The sequence below is a fragment of the Gorilla gorilla genome, chromosome 5 (assembly GCF_029281585.2).
Source record: "Gorilla gorilla gorilla isolate KB3781 chromosome 5, NHGRI_mGorGor1-v2.1_pri, whole genome shotgun sequence".
In the NCBI taxonomy this organism is placed as follows: Eukaryota; Metazoa; Chordata; class Mammalia; order Primates; family Hominidae; genus Gorilla; species Gorilla gorilla.
Window position 1 is genome coordinate 40,884,063 of NC_073229.2, and position 21,389 is coordinate 40,905,451.

General features: G+C 37.6%; 1 long non-coding RNA gene across 2 annotated transcripts in view; it reads right to left on the reverse strand.

Annotated features, from left to right (window-relative positions):
* Window positions 1-21,389, reverse strand: part of LOC109027283 (uncharacterized) — a 464,512-nt gene that overhangs the window by 428,443 nt on the left and 14,680 nt on the right. For both annotated transcript variants that reach the window (XR_010134090.1, XR_008680885.1), the window contains exons 4-6: window positions 11,833-11,899; window positions 9,144-9,228; window positions 417-502 (exon numbers count right to left, since the gene is read on the reverse strand). This is a non-coding gene — a long non-coding RNA (uncharacterized lncRNA). The remainder of the gene's footprint in view (window positions 1-416; window positions 503-9,143; window positions 9,229-11,832; window positions 11,900-21,389) is intronic.

Below are 21,389 nucleotides of genomic sequence, written 5' to 3' on the forward strand. Positions count from 1 at the left end.
TATGAAATGTGGCATAGGATACATTTTATTATGGTAGTTGGATTAGTCACGATAGGGTAGCTTTGCAGCAGTAACAGGCATAAAAGTTTATTTTTCACTCACATAGTATTTATTGTGGGGTCAGTGGTTCTGAAAGGAATTTATTTTCAGTGACTCAGAGATCTAAGTTACTTTCCCTCCTGTGATTTCATGATCTCTTTCTCCATGACAGCAAAAGAGAAAGCGAGAGAGTTTCAATGTAGTTCTTCAGTGGTTCAACCCATCAGAGAGACACATCACTTCCAATCACAGCCATCTGTCAGATAATGTATTCACACCATCCAGTCTAACTTAAAGATAGTGGAAAAAGTGGAGGGAACACATTGATATTCAATGACCAGTAAACGCCTCTGCTACATTAGTCATCATTGACTCACCATAAGATGCGTGATTCTGCCGTAGTGATGAATTTCAGGATCTGTAGAAATCTTAGGGCATATACTTCTTAAAGGTCAAAGGTCTACTGAAAAGAGAGGAGGGATTTTTGTCATGAGTAGGAGAGTTGTTGAAAAAGAAGGGCCTTTCTCACCAAACCCATTTTATTTTCTATTTGGACAATCTTACAATGACAGATATTTTTCCACACCTAAATTATTAGCACTCTAGCAGATGTCGCCAAAAAGGTTTAATTTAAAGCTGTAAAATACAACTATAGCATTAGATGTCACAACTATAGCATTAGATGTGCATTAGATGTGACAATTAAAATGCATCTGGGTGATGCAATGAAACTTTCACAATGATCTTAATGAGAGCTGAGGTCATACATGAAGCCTGATTTCTCATGTGTGGTGTAATTGTACAAAAGTATTGTTTAAAAAAATCCTAAACGTGGCAGTTTTTCAGAGGAGACAATTGTGAGGTTTCAGACATTTTATCAAAACAACAGCCATAAATAAAACACCCCACTTCTTAGCAAGCAGTGTTAGTTGAATGACTTTCACTAATGTTTGCTTGTTCCCCTTAGAAGGTCACTCTTTTAAATAGTGCTATTGACAATCACACTCATTCTGGAACATGTATGATAAATTTAGGGCAGATTAATTTCAGGAGAAGCACTCTCACAGATAAGAAGCTAATAGATGGGGAGTATAGTTGACTATAATATACAGTCAAGTGCCGGGCTGTGTATAAAATTAAGCAGTACTTCTTTTGTGAAGTGCTCACACTTTGAATTGATTTTTGTCATTGGTTGGGTTTCATAAGACCCCTGTGTTCCAATATTTCTTTTACTTTTCATCAGGCATAAGAGCTCTGTGTGCCCATAGCAAACAGCCACTGTTTTCATTTGTAGCAAATTACCAAGATAAAAATGCAATTGATTGCCCTCTGGATCTCTGCTTACTATGCTGTAAATTAAACTAAATGACAGAGTTGCAAATATTAGAACCGGAAAGAACCTCATGGTTATCTATCTCCTGCTCAGTTTTTTCATTTAACTAATGAGAAAACAGCCCCTGATGAAATGACCTGGCTTGCAGCTTGGCTGGTCACTTAGCCTACACTTACTATCCTAATTGTAAGAACTCTTTTCTTGCATAATTCTCAGAATTGCTGTAAGAATCAAATTAACTACTGTACGCAATTTTTTGAAAACAGTAAAACTCAATAACAGTAATGATTATAAAGATAGCATTTACTGAGCAGCTAGTATGAACCAGGCAATACGATTTACATACATGACCTCACAAATCATTATAACCCTATCAGGAAGGTACACTTATTATTTCAGTTAAAAAATAAACAGGCTCGGAGATTTATCGGGCATAAGCTAGCCAGTACGGGAGCTGGGAGTTAGCGTAGGGATTTCAACACTACACGGAAGGATTCACAGCCCATTTTGAAATGGAGCCCATACTGGACCACAATGTTCTTACTCACAGTACAAGGTTTTCCCAGTTATAAATTTGTTTCATAGAGTTTTTTAGAAGCCGAAAAACATTGAAACTGCCTATTCCTTTCTAGGTTTAATTTTGATGCATTTACACCTTTCGTGTTGAGGTTTTAACAAGGAATGGAAAATAAGAAGCTTTCTGACAGTACCATAGATATTTTCAGCTCACCCCTTGGTTTCCTATTTGCCGCATGTTTTGCCAATGGAGCCTCGAAGTGTCCAGTGCTATCATATCCACATAAATCTCTCATCACTCTGCGTTCTGCTTCCTTGTTGCCATAAGCAGGAAGCTGTAAACACTACGTCAGGAATTCAGACAATAACCCAATGATCATGGAATGGCGTCTGCGCATGTGCCGTTGTGTACATGTGCCCGGCAACGTTAAAATGCTGCCACCTTCTGTTTAGCCCAAGTGCTGCTGATGCAACCCACCGCTTCCCCTGTCCTCTAAGCTGATTTGTACTGATCCTGAATTGTACTTCTGCAATATATAATATGACAAGGAAAATGCAAAGCCTGCCAAAAAATCTTGATAGTCCCAGCTTTTGTACTGCAGCACTTGAGACCATTCCTACTGCCGTCCCACTAAAGTGCACTCAATATTTCTGACAGTAAATTATCACAGCAGGAGTTTATCTCAGCATTCATGTGGTGTTTTAACCATTTAAGGATTCAAGAGGGGAAAGTTAAACAGGGTGGGGCTAATGTCCAGTTGTTCGGGTGGTCGTGGGTTACACTCAGGTTTCCTGAATGTTGCAAGGGGTCTAGGTTTATTCTCGGGTGCGTTTTCTGCTGAGACACTCACAAGAAATGAAACAGACTGGGCAGGATCATCAATTTGTGAGGGAAGAACACCAGCACCTGCACTGTTGTCCAACTGTAGGAGTTGCACTGAAGGGTTAGTGTGTACCTGACCCCACCAAGCTGGGACTCTGGCAGCTGGCGCATCAAGGACAATCACCTCTTGCTTATCAGCAGTAAGCTATTTTTCCCCCAGGACAGGAAGCTTATAACAGTTACTGACACCATAGAGTGATTCCGTAGATCTGGAACTTGCCAGCCTAAAACACTAGCCCAAGCCTCTCCCCACAAAATGAGAACAGGGTTGCATTTTATCTCAGTCCCACAGCACTACCACATTAGCTTTGCCCAGGACCATTTTAATAACTAGCACATGACCACCCCATCCATGTGTGTACACTTAGGTCTGGAGAGTAGGGTCTCCTTATATCATTAAAATACCAGGATTGTTTAGTAAAGCTGGAAAGCAGGAATGGAAAATAGTTTTAGAGGCCAAAACTGTCTAGTTAAGTACTTGTTGTCCAAATTTTTATTGCCTAAGAACCTCATGCCTTATACACCTATGATTACACTCAAATCCCCTCTTGAGTCTGAAATATATGTATATATACATATTATTATATATACACATAATATATTATATATACACACTATATATTATACATACACATTATAATATATAATATATATACACATACACATGAGAGTCAAAGGAATCTGGTTTTACATCTTGTTATTGGATACAAGAAACAAATAAAATATATATTATTTCCTTCTAAATTGGAAGCTATTTTTTTTAATGCCTAATTTCTCAATTTTTCTTGCCAGTACAAATAATATTCTTAATTCCCTTATTTACTTCACATATGCATCATTTTTCTAGAAATGCTTCTCTATATTTTAAGAGCTTTGCTTATATTAGATGCTTAACATCAGTTGAAGACAATTTTACTGCTCTTGGACTTTATAAATCCTGAAACTAATTACTAATTTAATAGCAAATAATTTCCAACATAGATGAACAAGCCAGATTTTCATAGTTTTAAGAAAGAATTATTGTCCAGGGAAAATTAATATGTAAGTATAAGGATTCTATGTAACCACCCATATAGAAAGCAGTCCTCTCCCAGCCCTGGTTGAAATGATGTCAGCAGAGAGCTTCCTGCAGGGCAATCTCTGTACTTTTCAGTATGGTCCAGAGCCGGGCACCTACAATGAGTCAGACACCGAAAACGACCCTGACTTAGTAAATCTCAGGTGGGTCTAATGTAACAACAATTCAGGTAATGACAATTTCCACACTCTTTGCTACCCAGACTCCTGTGCCTTTTAGTAAAATTTACATCTTCAATTTTTTTGAGTTGATCAAATACAAGTATGACTTCCCAGTGCTCTGATTTACTCACATATTCTTTAACAACAAACTGCTTTCTCCTGATAACTGAGCTTCATAATATCATTCCATTTAATATTTATAAATAAATATTTATTTACTATGTATTTACATGATTAAATATATACTTATAACATATGTATTTAATCTGTGTCCTCAGAATCACACAACCTGGAACTCTAGTACCTTTTTGACAATCTTGCACTGTATCTAAATGATACAATTAAAAAGGAGCTGAGAAAGACATATTATTTGTCAGATTTGCCAAGGCAGGAAGGAATGAATTTCCTCTAAATCAGATTCAGAGAAACGAGTTGTTTTAAAGCTAAATTGGGCAAGGGAGATCTTGATCCCTTTGGTAAATATTAGCACTTTGGTAAATATTCTTAACAGACATCCATCCAATGCCATAATTATTGATGAAGAAACTGCAGTGCAGAGAATGACTTGGCCAAGATGAGAGAGCTAGTTTAGTTAGAAATAAACCTAGAACCAAGTCTACTGGCTGACACCCCCGCTCTCTTTCAACTACATCATCAATTCTCATGTTGGAGTGCATAAGAGTCACCTATGGAATATGGTTCCAAGGTCGACACAAGCCCACACTAAGGGAGTGAGGGTCCTTAGGTCTCACGTGGACTCTACCAATCTGTATTTTTAATGAGTTCTCTAGGTGATCATGATGCAGGTTGCCTGAGCATGATTCTTTGAGAAAAGCTATATTACTTCATGCAGTAGCTTCCTATTTATTGTTATAGAAAGATTTCTGGAATCTTAACTGAGACATTATCCAAATGTCTAATCAAGGGCTCACCGAGTTGAATGGGCTAATATAAGAGTTAGTCTCCTTCCTGTTCCTCTACACCCAGACTATTTAGGCTTATTTATGGGTAGAAGAATTGGTTAACAACAATAAGAAAAAGCCTAAATTTCACCTGTGTTCAATTCCGACCTACATACTCACCCACAGCCTCTTCCTAGTAGGACAAGATCTAGCCAACGCCTCCCTTTTCTCATTGGTCTCTCTGAAAACTTTAAACCTTCAAGAAAAATTACAAATATTTTCTTTCTACAGAGCGTTCTCATTTCTAAATCAATCTAAGCACTTTGGTAAATATTCTTAACAGACATCCATCCAAGGTTCCTCTTATCAGGGTCATAAAAAAGTGCAGATGACGAAACAGAGAAATTGGATTAAATTACAGGAATGGACTCAATGGAGTCACAATTGGAGGTTTTGTCGATTCTGGAGGCCCTGCTACTTTCCTGTCGCATTATTATCTCTCCCATAAAGTACCAGGAAAAAATTAACTAAATCATAAAAACCATTATGTTCTTTAGCCACTGGCAGACTTTCTTCCACTAGAATTGAACTCCCAGATATGAGGCAAAGCACAGCTGAATAGGAGCTACCTGAATCTCTGCCCCTTTCTCCCACCCCCAGCAAGCTGCAGGCGCCAGACAAGACAGATAAAAGTAAAATAGATGCACTTCTTTTTCTTTCTGTGGCAGACAAGGAGCTGTGGCTAGCCTCTCCATTAAAAGTCAGAGAAAAGGTAGACTCGTCCTATTTGATTAAGACTGTCACCGTCCACAGTCGTTGCAATTAGTCCATGCCAGCCTTATTCAGACCTTGGATTCTTTTCAGAAGTGAAAAAGGGAACACTCAAGGTCTATTGAATCGGAGCGTGGCATCTGCCTCACACCGAGGGGAGAGGTCGGGGTCACTGCTTGATTTTGATAAAGCGTGCCAGATTAATTGTCTTCGGTAATCCTGTTTGTCATGGTAGATATGCAGAAGAGTCTTTGTGGCACAGGCTGACATATGGGCCGGCCTGCTGCTTGCCTATTCAGGGTTCCCAACACATGCTCTCTGCAGTTGGACTGGTTCCCAGAACCTTGTTCGCCAGAAGAGTGAGGCCTCCTGCTCCTATTAAGCAGGCCCCATCTCCACTACCAGGCTTCCTAATCTTCAAGCCTGCCTGGGCTATTGAAAGAGGCTGCATTATTCAAAAGAGGCCTAAAGAGAAAAGGGGAGAGAAGGGGGCTGGGGAGGAAAGAGAGAAGGGGAGCAAGGGGGAGGGAGAAATGCAGGCTCCAGAGATAGGAGTGAAAGACTCTCCAGACTGGGGAAGGGGGTGGGGACAGAAAAATATAATTACAAAAAATAGCAGCTATGTCCTTCAGGCAGAGCACTTCAGGAGGCTGATTATAGCTCCTCTCCAAATCCGAATCTATCACCAAATTATACCCTGCCTCTTTTGTAAAATAAATGTTAATAAGAGGTAATTTGGGCCCTGCTGATTGTTAAACTCAATGGAGATACAATTTTTTTTCTTCCTCTGTGTGTGTTTATTGTAATATCTGGAGGGCTTTTTTTTTTTCTCTTCTTCCAACAAGAATTTATATTCAACCACAAAAGAGGAAACAAACATTCACTGGCCTGACACAACTGCCAGAAAACCGAGAATGGTTTGAGTTTTACAATAAAGGGTGAATGTATAGACTGGTAACTGGCCCTTAACTCCACTACAACTTTGCAGTTGGTGTTCTCTGGAAGGAATATCCCCTAGAACTGAGGAGAGTGGCGCTCCAGGAAGAAGGAGGCTGCCAGGGGGAGGAGTGGTCCTTGCTCTAAATAGCTTTGTCTTTCTTTGGTTAAAAGCAGGACTTTTTTTTTTCATTTACATAATCATTATTTTGAGTTGCTGCCAATTCTTTTGGGGGCTTTTACATTTAAAAGCACAAAAAATAGAGAATCCTGTGACAGATCTTTTGAAAATGTTCTTACAATGTGTATTTACGAACAGATCCAGAAATGGAGCAATTAGAAACAATGAATGATAATCTTCTAGGCAGACAAAAGCATGGATGTATTAAAATATAAATCCTTGATCATAACAGCCCTGAAGCAGTCCTTCATGTATCTTTACTGTGTGCTCCTCACAGCCACAGGGCAGAGATCGGGGGTCCGACTGGGCCCAGGCACTGTGGCCGTCAAGGTCAGTAATGTCTGACCACAGAGGGCTTGGTCTCCAGTTGTTTTTGTTTCTTACACAAATGCTTTGAACATGATTTATTCGGATAATTGTATAATAAGAAACAACATCATTATCTATCATTAGTTTCAAGGAGGACATAACAGATTTTCAAAATTAAAACTAAAAACTGAACTAAGAAGACATCATTCAATTATTTCTTTATTCTAGATATTAAAATGAAAAGCTTGTGTTTCGGGTTTTGGTTTTGTCACCCTCCTCAAATAGGTAACTACAATATACTTTTTGGTTTGGGGGGATATATATTTCCACATTTATTTCCTACAATGAAACAGTCACTGGGCTCAGAGCTGGGCGTGTCACAGGGATAGCAAAAAAGAGTCCCTGTGTTTGCAGAGTTTATGTTCTATGAGGGTTCACTGTTGTTTCATCAGTGCATAAAACAGTGCCAGGCATATTCTGTTAACTCATCAAATTTTATTCATTCAAAAATTTTTAAAAAATAAATAACAAAAACCAAACCAAAGCAAAAAAAAAACTTTGACATATCTAAGGTAAGCAACTTGGCTTAACTTATGCATTACATTATAAAGAACCCGAAGAAGCAGAAAGGGAAGAAGAGAAAGAGTAGAACAAAGAGAAATAAATTAACATTTTTGAGTACATAGTCTATGCTAGGTATGTGCCATGTGCTTTAAAAGCATTATCTCCTGTAATCTTTAAAAGAGCCTTGTGGAAGGGGAGAGTAGACATTCTGCTAGTGCCCTCTGGTGCCTTCGTATTAGTTGTATGATTAAAGTCACCTGATTACTCCTTAAAATTGGTTGTAGCTGATGGCCAAGCATGGTTCACTTCTGCGGGTGAGGCCAGGGCCTTAGTAGTGTTTAAGGCTCCCCAGGTGATTCCAATGAGCATCCAAGAATGAGAATCACTGATTTTAACTTGTGTTTCTCAAATGTTATTCATACCCACCTGGGAACATTGTTAGGTTGATTTTTGGCGGGTCCTAGGATTCTATAGTTCTAACAAGTGCCCAGGTGATGCTGATATTGGCTGGTTTCTGAACCTCCTTTTGAGTTGCAAGGCTTTAAAGAGATTGGGCAATCTGCCCAATGGCTGGCCTGAATTTCAAACCCTGGCTTTCCCAACTGAAGATCCTGAGCTCTCGAGTTCTGTGATATCACTGTGTCTCCTACAGATTTAAATCAAGCATTATGAAGCACCGTGTGATAGGGAGAACATTCATCTGCAGGTCAGGAAGTCTGGAGCTTCATTATAGTTCTACTGCCCCTAACTTTGGGTCTTGCCTCCCTGAGTTTCAGGTTTTCTCTCTCTAACATATAGGGTTTGGAATTGATTGTAGTTGCTGTCCTTGGATTCTCCACATCACCAGTTAAATGGTGTGTCTGAGATCAGACCTTTCCTATAGGGAAAAATGTCACTTTAGACAAAGCCAGTAACCTTCCTTCCTTTCTCCCTTCCTTCCTTCCAGCCACTCATGCTGTGGGTTGTCCATAGAGAGACTGGTCAGGAGGATGGAGAACTGTCGCTTTATGCCTGCCTGCCTGCCTGCCTGCCTGCCTGCCTGCCTGCCTCCCTCCCTCCCTCCCTTCCTCCCTTCCTTCGAGTATATGTGTTTCATTATCTGTTTGCTAAGGTGTGAAAGAAAGAAAGAAAGATAAATAGAGGAAGCATTGGTGCTATCGAAAAGGGTCCTGTTTGATATCATCTCCAGAACAATCCCATATATCTCTTCCTTCCCTTTTCCGTATTTTTTGTACTACTGCTACTACTTGGGCACTTATTCATCAAAGGAAACAGATTTAAAGGGAAATCACTGAGGATATTATTTACACTTTAACATGATATGTGCTTCCAGAATGCTTTGAGGCAATTTGGATAGGGGTTGGAGAAAGGACGAACATACAAATCAGGGCACTACGAAGCAAGAGGTACAATACCTAGATGGCTGAAGCACAGATAGAAAACTGATTCAGGAAGAGATAAATAGCATACCTTACTGTCCTTCCAGGTGGGATTTCTGGGGAGATCTGTTTCAGAGTCTTACAGCTTTTCAGAGATTGGCACTGGGAGATTTCCCCTGAAGAGAATGGAAAACGACCAACATTTAACTAGCATCTTCTTCCGTCACGTTAGGATGCCCTGAGCCAAACCCCTTTAAACCTGCGTGATTAGGCTCGGTGGGAGCCAGGTGCACTCCTCTGTTCATCAGGAGAACAGAGGCAAATCCTGCCCATCTTCCTCGCATCCATTATATGCAATTACAACACAAAAGCATACCTGTGAATTCCTAACATAAGTTAGTGTAGGACCCTTGTCTCCTACACCTGGGCTGTAGGAATGAGGTAGAAACTAGGCTTTGTATATTTCAAGAGAACCACAGACCCAAGTAAGCAACAGTGTCTTTGTTTTATTACTTCTAAATTTACTTTTATTTGACTTATTTATGGCTTCATTTCTTTTCTTTAAACTAGCCAAAAGGCTTCTTTGTGGATTTTCCAGTCAGTTTGACAAGTTCGCCTCAGAAAATGCCTGAAAAATAAGTTGTGGTAAAGCAGCAGCCTTCTATCCTAAACACGCCCTGTCAAACAGACATGTATTTAGACCCAGCTTTCACATGTCACTTTATGTCTACTCCAGATCAAGTTATAGGCTTGCTCACAATGCTTTTGCCAAATTTTACAAGGTCAAAAATTATGTGATGGGGGAAAAACCGCTCAAGGGAAACAGGAGGAGTAAATCATGTTTTATTTAAAGGGTAGCTTTCTTTGAATAAAGCATTATTCCTTTCAAGGCTGTCTCTAATGTTGAAGTTTAAGGAGTCTTGAAGCTTAGAGAAACTTTGCTCATCTATTTAGCCCTCCCCAGTGGGTGAAGGACTCTTATGCCGGTTTTAATGCTTTCTGCCAACTCAATAACACTCAGCCCCCTAATAGCCACTCATGCTGCGGGTTGTCCATAGAGACTGGTCAGGAGGACAGAGAACTGTCTCATCCAGCCAGATTACGTATATAAGATTTGTACGATGGATTATCCTGAGATAATACTGATAAACAATTATTGCCTCTGCCAAACAATAGCACAAATGGAGACACCACTTGATATCCACCCTCACTCCATGGGATTATTTAAAAGCAGGTTAAGGAAAGAAGTCTTTCTTCTGTCTGTGATGTACATCTCGCTCTAGGGGAAAGACAATGAATCATGTTTAACTATTTTAAAATCTTCTAGGTCTGGGCCTGCCCACCAGCAGTTTCCCAATATGCTTTCACAGTAATCTAGCCTCTTGGAAATGTAAGGACTCTAGAAAGATAAAAAGTAATGGTTTGCCTTATTCTGCTGTGCAACTTTCTTTATCAGGTCCGGAGGTTTCGGGCATTTTTGAGTTATTTAATCCGAGTATGGACTCTTTGCTTCCTATTTTCATTTGTTGCCCTACCTATCCTAAGATCCCTTAGCCATTATCATTAAAACAAATAGTAGAGAACATTATGAGGGGTTATTACCTGCTCAGTTTAATTTCTGACTTTATACCAACTCCAGATTTCACAGGTAGATGCTACCACTTCCTCCACTTCTAGAGGAAGATATTGAGGTTTAGAACAACTTGTTCACGGTCCCACAAGCTACTCTATGGTATTCAGATTTCAAGTCTATTCTTTACCATGGTATAGCTGAGACACAAAGAATCAAATAAGCACTAATAGGACACTTGCAAATATAATGCAAGACACTGGGCATATATAGATACTTAAAATATATATTTAGTCTCTGCCCTCAAAATGCTAGACTCAAAATAGAGCAATATGATAGAAAAATAAAATCTCAAATAATACTACAAAAATTCATTTTAAAATAGGGAAATAAAAGATATTCCCTAAATCACAAGGACATTCTGATAAAATGTCAATAAATGATGTGTCTAAGTGCTATCAATTAAGGGAAATAATTTAGAATCTAGGAGCAGAGATAACAGGAACATTGGAGATTCCATTTTGTTGAGTTGAAGGTTCACATTACTCTGTTTATTTTTTCATATAAATATTTAAATATATTGTATCTTTTTTTTTTAATTGATCTGGGTATATAGGCCTCCCTGAAGCATTAAAAGCTAAGCTGCTAAGTGAATACCTTGCTAACGGAATTTCCAATGATATAGGCAACTTGTTCTTCTGGGGTAACTGAGTAAAGAGTCTGATCTGCCAGGTTGTTTGTATAATAGAGTACTGGAGTTTTAGAACTGATTATGAAAAAATACCTAGCACTTGAGATTATGAAAAGGTAGTAATAAACAATATACAAATGGTTTATATGGACTCTGTTACAAGGCATAATTCTAAGAGACTCACGTGTTTCCATCCACTTAAATCCCGTAAGAACTCTTACGATATATAATTCTGGCTGGATTGACTGGGCATTCACCAAAATTGATTTCTTTTCATCTGTGTATATCACAGCCTATCTTGTAATTACCTATGGCTTTTTGACTGACTTTTGACTAATGTAATGTGGATAGATGTGCATCACCTATTTTCAGTCCAGGCCCAGTTATACTTTTCATGCACACTCTGCCATGCTCTTTCCTATTTCCATCTGGCTGAAATCCAGATGGTTCCCCCCACCACACACACACACACACACACACACACACACACACACAATGGTGTCTTTGGAATGGACATACCAAAGAAGATGGAGCCACAGGATAAAAGGAGTCCACTTGAAGGAGAGCCATTCAACCTGGAACATACCTTAGAATATAGGGAAATTAAAAAGATTTTTATTTGGTTTAGCCACTGACATTTTGAGATTTACCTCTTATGACACCAAGCCTACCTTACAACATACATTGTTATTATTATTTCTCCCATTTTGCAGATGAGAAACTGAGGCTCAGAAAGGTTAGGTAACTTGCTTAGATTCTCTTGGGGAAACCAAGATTGTAACCCAGGCAATCTGACTCCATACACTAAATACTTACCCATTATACTAAACTGCAACATAACTAATTATGTTCTTCTTAGATTTGACATTAGTTTCACTTCTGGCTAAAACTAAGTTGGTAATGATAGTACAAAATATTCCCTACTATATTTTTAGAATAAACAAGCTTCCTTGAGCCAAAGAAAATTTCAAGCATCAGTTAGGAGTTACAAAAAGGATGCTAATTTTCATTTTATAACTTTGTCTCTGTAGAGTACTCTGTAGTGCTGAGTGTTTGTACTAGTTTTAGGTTTGGGAGCATGTCCTAATATTCAGTCTTATCAACTAAAGGCTGGAGCTTGACATTAGTTTCAAGTAATGCTAAGCATTCCCCATGAATAGTCAACTCTACTGTTGAGAAAGCTGTACACATTTTGTGAGTTAGAACAGGAAAAAAAAAAAAGTGAACCAACCAATATACCAGCCAACAAAGAAAAAAGTTACAAAAATTCATGAAGATGTCATTTTTGTCCTTATTCTGAGGTTCGGTAGTTTTGAAGGGGAGATTCTACTCTAAAAATAAACACGTTGGAGTAGGTTTCTAAACTGTGGTAATAAAGATAACATAGGTGGGACTGCATGTCAAGGTGGAAGGCCAGAGAGTACTGGGGTAGAGATATTAAACTAGTCGTGTAATTTCAAACTTCTTGGTCTTGGCTAGGGAAGATTATCGCATGCCAAACTCTCCACAAACATAAGGGCATTCCCTCGTGCCTCTCCCTCACCCAAACTACTTCTCAATCTCTGCAGTTTATTTTATTTATTTTTCTACAATGGTATTTTCCCTGCCATATTATACATGTCCCTTGATGACTGGGGAACTGCTTTTATGTGTATTTTTATCTCTTACATTGTCTGATGTGGTTTCCTTGCTCAGAATAAGCTGTTCAATACGCATCTCCTAAATCAATGAATATCTTAATGGTCTCTAATGTGAGATAGGATTTAATTCACTGCTTGAGTCCCTCACCATAGATAGCACAGATAGCTAAAATATTTTAGAAATCTACTTTGGTAAGCTAAATATTAATCACTGCTTCCCATATAGCTGATTCTATGCCTAGAGTTTCATTTTAAGTCCATAAGGCATACTGATTATTCAAGGCATGCAAAAAAAAAAAAAAAAAACCAACCCAAAAGCCTATACCTTTTAACTATTAAGGTTTCAAATTACTACAGAACAAAATGAAAGGTTGGAAAGGTTGGTACACCATCTCTGAAAGTAAAAGCTAATATAAAATAATTAATAAAAAAATACAAATGCATGCAAAACTGGTTAAATCCAAGTAATAGTTGTAGACTAGTTAATTGTGTTGTGTCAATCAATTTCTTGGTTTGATAATACACTTTAGTTATGCATGTTACCATTGAGGGGAAGCTGGGTGACAGGCACAAGGGACTTCTCTGCAACGTTTTTGCAACTTCTTGTGAATCATTTCAAAATAGAAAGTTGCAAAAGGTAGGATACAACTCTTATAGTGATAGAAGAAGGCATGAGAAAATATGAGTACCTTTTAAATTTGCAATATTCATTTTGTTAACAAAGGATATTTGGGAAGTTTTGCATTGGGAATCAATATTAAAGCCTCTTATATTTCTGGCTAATTTAGTTCAGTCTAGCCATTCTTTTAAATAATACAGAGTGCCAGGAATTATAAGAAAATATATTTTAATAAGTACTTTTTGTTTTTGACTGCCAAATATGGTATTTATGTAAGAATAATTCATTTCTTCAGGTTTTATGCAAACTATGTTGATTTTATAGCTTTCAAACTCATTTAATACTGAGAAATTTGATATTGTTTTTATTGTATTGATGGCAGAGTTTACTGCTCAATGTTTTAAATATGTTCGCACTGATTAAGGTATTAGAGATTCCTGCCATCCCAATGGTAATGTTAGAATCTTATGTTTGTAATACAATTCACTGAAATGGTATTATACAAAGAGGTTAAATTAATCAAGTAAAATCTTTCATACAAACACACATACACATAGACATACATATACTCACATGCTCACAAATACAAATATCTCAATAACTTAGATGCATCCAATCAGGAAAAGCAACTTCTATTTCATTCTAGAATTCTCAAGCTATTTTATCTTTTTGCTTATAATTTCGTTTGCTTAGATATATCCAGGCCACATTTTTACAAACTTTAGTGAAATTCTGAGGACTATATTAAATAGGATGTCCTTCCATAACTAGATTTTAAAGATAGAAGAGACTTCAGAAATAATTAAATCTAACTGGCTCATTTTATAGAATGAGACAGAGGGTCAGCCATGCCAAGTGGTTCAGCTGCATGGTGTGGATTAAAAAGCAGCCTTCCGATTTTCAGAATAGTGTACATTTCACTGTCTGGTATTTCCTCATGAGAGACAACGTAGAAAATTCCAGATCTTAGAGATGAAAAGTTCTCTTACAGATGATTCTTCACATTAATTCTGTATATGAGTGGCCCAGTGTTGATATTTATTAACATTGATACATGTTGTGTCTCACTTCTTCCTTTTCTGATTAATCAGACTACAGGAAAAAAAAAAAAAGTAAAATACCTAGGACTTGCTTAGTCTAGAAATGTAGCAAGAAGAAGAGACTTGAGAATTATGTCAAGGTGCTTTTCTCCCCAGTGTCATTGTTCTGTCTTGATGTGGAGAATTGCTCTGTCAAAAAGAATCTTAATGTAATTGTCAGGCCGGAAAACTGCAACAGGCATGTGTTGGCATTCTGTGATTGGTGAGCTATCTATCGTTTTTATACTTCAAAACTAATTGGCATCTTATGTAATTATTTTATTTGAAATGAGTTATTTATTTATTTATTTTGGAGTCCTTTCTGGATGGCATTTCATATGCATTCAGTTTTGAAAAAGGAGAATTATAAACCTTTTTTAGTCTATAAATATCTGTGCTGTTATTCTGAGCCTTGTTTCGTGACCATCCTCCTTTCCTATATTCTTTATCAGACACCATTATCCTCTATCATAAAAATTTCCTCATTATATACAATTTCCTTTATATTCGAGGAGGCACCTTTGACCCTTGCTAAGATTTAAGGGGCATTTTAGTTTTACCTACAACATGTTTTTCAAATTGTTTCTTAGCTTATTTGTTAGTCTTGTTTTTTGGTAACATTTAAATAAATAGTTATTCTAGTTTAATATGACGATTTTATGGGGCTGACTTTTGTCAGGTAATCTAATCCTTTTTCCTTACACAAAGGAATTATATTTTATTTGGATACTTTGCACTTGCCAGCATTAGTTAGAAACGAGAATATTATTTTTAATGTACTAAAGAAAAGAGAAGAGGCCTCAGTGGCTACTTCCTCTTCCAGATAAAAATTCCCAAACCAGGATTTCACAAAGATGATTTCCATGTAAAAATTAAAGAACCTTACTGTGAAGTAAATAATAATGAGGGTATGGGGGCAGGGGAGGGACATGACATCTGGGCTTTTTTTTTTTTTTTTTTTTTTGAGATGGAGTCTCGCTCTGTCGCCCAGGCTGGAGTGCAGTGGCCCGATCTCAGTTCACTGAAACCTCCGCCTCCTGGGTTCACGCCATTCTCCTGACTCAACCTCCCAAGTAGCTGGGACTACAGGTGCCCGCCACCATGTCCCCCTAATTTTTTTGTATTTTTAGCAGAGACACGGTTTCACCGTGTTAGCCAGGATGGTCTCGATCTCCTGACCTTGTGATCTGCCTGCCTCAGCCTTCCAAAGACATCTGGGCCTTTTGAAGATGAATTAACCTCACATTCTTCCAAGTAATAAACAAAGTCATTAGGTAAGTTTTCATTTGTCCCTGGATCCACAGAAGTTCCGGAATATGTTAGACAGTTGAAACTTTAAGCAAGGATAAGAAGCTAGAAACAACAGCTTAAGAAACAGACAGCAGCTAAGATTTTCGTTGTTGGGAAGCTAATTTGATGCAGAAAAGAATTTGTTTGATGGTTTTCTGGTGGAGAATCAAACACTTTACTGGAGAATGCTGAGTGTCACATAGGGGAATATGTGTTCAATGCTAATGCATTAATATTTTCAGAAGTTGTGCATTGCTTGCCACATAAGTTAAAAAAACATAAAATTTGTTAAATGAATGTGACAATTTGTTTGATATTTATAGACATGATAAGCTCTTACATCATTAGGGAATATTACAAATATGTCAAGAATACATACACGTACATAAGCTATACACTGCATGAAGAACGTTAGGATGATTTTTGCCTTGAATTGTCAGTATTTGATATTGTTCAACAGGACTTGGCTGATCTGTTCTTCTATTTTTCTTCTTTTTGACTCTCTTTCTCTTTTGATTTGTTTGGGTATTTTTGTTTGACCTTTCTTCTTTCCCTATCATTTTCTTTGCTGTGTACAGCCTTAAGTTCCAGAAAGAGATACTACAAAAACCATCTGGACTGTTCTTACCTAGACATCATGGAAATCAGGCAGCGGGGATCTGAAAGATAGAACATTGACCCAAGAGAGACAAAATCTGAAGTTCTTATTTCTCATACTGTATTTTTTATCTCTTTGGATTATTTTTGATAGTTTCCATATCTCTGCTGAAATTATCACTTTATACTGGTTGTTTACCTTTTTCACATTAGTGTTTCATCATAGTTAATTTAAAGTTCATGTTTGGTAATCTCAAAATTCATTCCTTTTCTTATTCAGCTACCATTATTTCCTTTCTTAACTCTTGGTGACTTTTTATTGTTTTCCTTTGTGTATGTTTTTGTTCTTAATTGTTTGCTGAACATTTTTATGAAAACATAATAGAAACTGAAGTAATTGATACCTATCTCCAGAAAAAACATGCCCCTTCTGTCAGTTTGCTAGAGTAGGGGCTGGGTCAATATACTTGGTGGTTGAGGTCTGGGATTTGTTAGAATGCCAGTTTAACTTAGTTCAACATTGTAGTCAAATATCTTGAGGATAGGTTTGACCTAGGATTTAAGCCTCATTGAGGTTACGAAGAGCTGCCTGTGGTCCACAGAAGAGCCACTTCCTTTCTAAACTGTGGGTGATCCCTTTCTATATCGCCACTTGCTGCCACCATTTTGGATATCTGGGGGGATTTCTTTGCTGTCTAGTACTGTCTGCTGTGTTGAGGTTGATCTCTTTTAGCTCTTCTGAGCCATCCTCAGCCTTTGACCTCAGCTGTAGTTGGCCTACCATCTGTGAGGCTGGTATTGCCAGGAAAGGGGTATTTCTCATCAACCTCCTTAGCTGAAAGCACAAAGTACCTCAAAAGCTTTCTCTCAGCTCTCTTTCCCTGTGCCTGTATTGGGTGTGCTGATATTAGCACTCATTAAATATTTGAGACTGCCCAGGAGTCATCTGGGTTCAAATCTGCCATGTCAGCCCACATATGGCCACTAAAAGTTTAAGTGTTACACTCCTTTCTCCTGAGTCCTGTCCATGGAAACTTTATTCCCACTCCCCTCCACTTTAGGCAGCAATGAGAGAAGCCTAGAATTTTTTCCACTCTTGTAAAGGCTTTGCCACTTTCTAGAGTTTTAGTTCTTTTATGTTTGTGTGAGTCCTATTCTTTCTGGTAAAGTTTTACAACTATGTTTATGTAACCTATCTGGCTTGTTTTAATCGTAAAGATGAAAGCAACAGTCTTTTGAGATATCAACATCTGAAACAGAAGAATGTGTAATGATTTTTAAGTCTTTATAGCAACCTCCAGCACCTAATATGCAATGTTATAAAATAGGCACTCAATAAATGTTTGCTGAATAAATATGGATAAGAAAGCAAATTTCTCTTTTGCACCAGAGTGCAGTAGAACTAGGAGCAAGGGATGAAATTATTGAGAAGTAAATTTGGATGAATATAAAAATGTATTGCATAAGAATTACGGCTGTCAAAAAGTTGAGCAGCCTTACTTCAGACGTAATAAATCACAAATTATTGAAAGAGCTTAACTAAAGATTTTAGGGAATAAATTAGAGGTCTATGAACCACATGAATGCTTCTTGTTAGATGATTAAATCTTTGTAACTCAATGATTCTATATTATTGGGGTAAAAGCAAGATTTGTATTTGTAAACCACATAAAATGGGCCAAATATTTTCACATACTACTCATATGCACAAAGAAAACGTAGCTTCTAAGTGTCTTCAATGTCATTTTCTTTACCCGCTTCCATGCCGTAGGGCCACTGGGACAAAAACAAATGATAAATTTTGTGAACTTGCCCAGTGCATAGTATCTTAATTTATGGGGAATTGATGAGTCTCTTGAATGATTTTGTCTCGTGTCTCGATCTTTCAGATTCCCCCTGCCTATCTTCTCCACGATGTCCAGGTGAGAACAGTCAGGATGGTCCTTTTAGTATCTCTCTCTGGTTCATTGTCTGATGAGGTTCCTGGATCTTACCTGTAGATCCAAGTCCTATCTAGCATTTGGGCATTTTTTGGTAGGAACTGGACACCACTATTCTACCACCAGCCTTAGGTAATGAAGTTCCCTGTATTGTGACCTCTTTGTCTATACTCACAACCTTCTTCCGATCTATCAGCCTTTTTGACCTTCCTCTAGACACTGGGCAGATCCTGGCAAGCCAGATAACCCAGAGACTCATCCTCAAGCTAGTCTATTCCACCCATCCTTTATTTATTTGTTTGTTTTTGAAGTGGCTTCTGGCAGGGCTTGACATACAGCCTTTGCAATGTATCTCATTACTGATCCCTCCCCCAGTTTGAAAGCAAGGACCACATGTCCTATCCATCAGTCCACAAACTCCATGTGCAGCTTTCTCCTTTCTCCATGTCCCAGCTTTTTCCTTGGGAGGAGGAATGGCCTTCTGTTATGTGGGAAATTACTTTGATGCAATGGTTGCCTCTAAGTATACAACCAGGCAAATTATACCCAAGTCATGGAGCGGAAAGTCTCATAGACTCAAAGTGAATGAGCCAATCACATGAGTTACTTAATTTAGAACACAAAATGAGGAGCATAGGAAAAGAAACAGTAACTCGCACTAGCTGAATTCTAGGTTATCATGCAATATTCAGGAATTCTATTTCTTTCTCTGTGGCATAAGCTTTCCATAATAATGGTGCAATTATGAGGATTGGAGTTGAGGTTTTACGTGGGAGTCCAGCAGATGGAATGTGCCTGGGACCAACACAAATACTCAAATACTCATTCTATCAGAGAGACCCAGGGGTAGGTACAGCTGGCCATATCTCAGAGCTGTAGTTTATCCATGACTGTTGAGTGGCCACAGGTTTTTATTTGAGTGTCTCACGAAAAGAATATTTAGAGTAAGAATCTCTACCACCAATGGGTTTCTGATACAAGACTTCACGCATATTAAGTGATCCATAAGCCTCGTATATTTGGTGCATCATGAATATTTAGTTTTCACTTCGTACTTCCATCCCTTTCTATCTTTGTTAGCACACCTATATTACAATTATTTTATGCTTGTTTGACATAGCAAGGATATATGATTAAGAAAAAATGTAAATGTCTACTCAGTATTTTTAAAACATTATCTCAATCATACAGGTAAATGATTAATATTCTATCATTTTATGTTTTCAGAAACAAAGAAATGATTGACTTATTCAATTGATAATTATGAGTCTGTTCTGTGTCATACACTATAGTGGATATGTGAAATGCAACTATGAACTAGACTGTTTCTTAACTCTTCTTTTATGACCTTTAAGCAGTACTGGTACTAACACAGATATTCCATAGTTACAAATGATGCACTGAATTGAATTGATACCTTAAACTTTGCTAAATATTACAATATACTTTTAAACAGAAATCAGACATAGTTTTGGTTCTTGAGGGGCTTACAAAATAGCTAATGTATAAAAAAGGCAGATTCTTTTATTCAGCCATTCTGAAAAACATAATCAGGAATTGCATTTATGATGAGTTGTAAGAAAGCACTCAATTGAATTCTGAATGACTTCTTGGGTTACACTGTATTGGAGAGGTATGGATCTGGGATATCCATGTCAAGAAGAAAATTCTTAGATTTTTTTTTTAACAGGCAAAATATTATCATAATATCCATAATATTGAAGCATTCACCTTCCAACAAACAAGTTCTTCCTCTTTAACTGTTTAATTTTTGCAAATTTTGGAGATAAAGTGGTGCCTAAGAAGTCAATTAATTTATCTGCAAACAAAAAAAAAAAGGAAGGAAGACAGGGAAAGGTAGGGAGGAAAGGAAGGAAGTAGGGAAGGTCGGCAAGAGGGAGGGAGAATGGAAGGAAGGAAGGGAGAGAAAGAGAAATACATGTCTGAGATAACACATATTATAGCTGGGTGGAATGCATAAATTACTAGAAATGGCCATATTCCAAGACAGGAAACATATGATTAACTCACCAGATGCATTGCTTTGATTACCTGCTTTATGTGCTAATCTGGATAAGTTCTCTCTCTCTCTTTTATTTACACCTACTGGAATGAGACTGGATAAATACTTGATCACTATTTATAGACTACAATGTTGACCCCCTCCTTCTGATTTTGCTTGCTATCTTTTTGCACTAGCATTTTTCCATTTATAGTTTATTTCCATGAAGTGCAATGGTTGTAAGTCTCCTAATGATAAATACTGTGGTGCCTTCATCTTTTCAAATAAACAGTTTCAAACTGCAACACTCTTAACTTCTACATGCGTATTAACTTCTATAGCCATCATCAATACATCATTATTGGATGAAAACAGGCCAACTGGATGTTGACTCTTCTCTGCTCTTCAGTTTTTGGGTGTTCTTGGATTTGTCAGCTCGCCTGAACTATTTGTTTTTTCCAGATTCCCTGGAATGCCAGCTGCTTACAGAACTCTGTTGTGTTTAAGCAGAGCATCATCAAGATTTTATTGCATGTTAGCGTGGACTCTCTGTCTGCTGCTCCATTTATAAAACCATTACACTAGTGCATTTTGTGGCAAACATTGCCAATACTTACACAGATGTTCTATAGTTACATAGATGACCCACTAAATTTAACTGATAGTTTTAAGCTTTGCTAAGTATTACAGTCTGCTCTTAAATGGGCAAAAGAGATAGAACTGAGTAACTAATGGACAGCTCTTTGGTTTGTAGTAGTCCATGTTGAGTGTAGGAAAACTAACCAGCCCTTCATAGTTTAGATACACTCAGAAGCATATTATTTCACTTCCAGTATGATAACTGTATGCTTTTCCTAATAATTTTTGGTTCAGCTGGCTTATACTTCAATTGATATAATTTAGATGGTT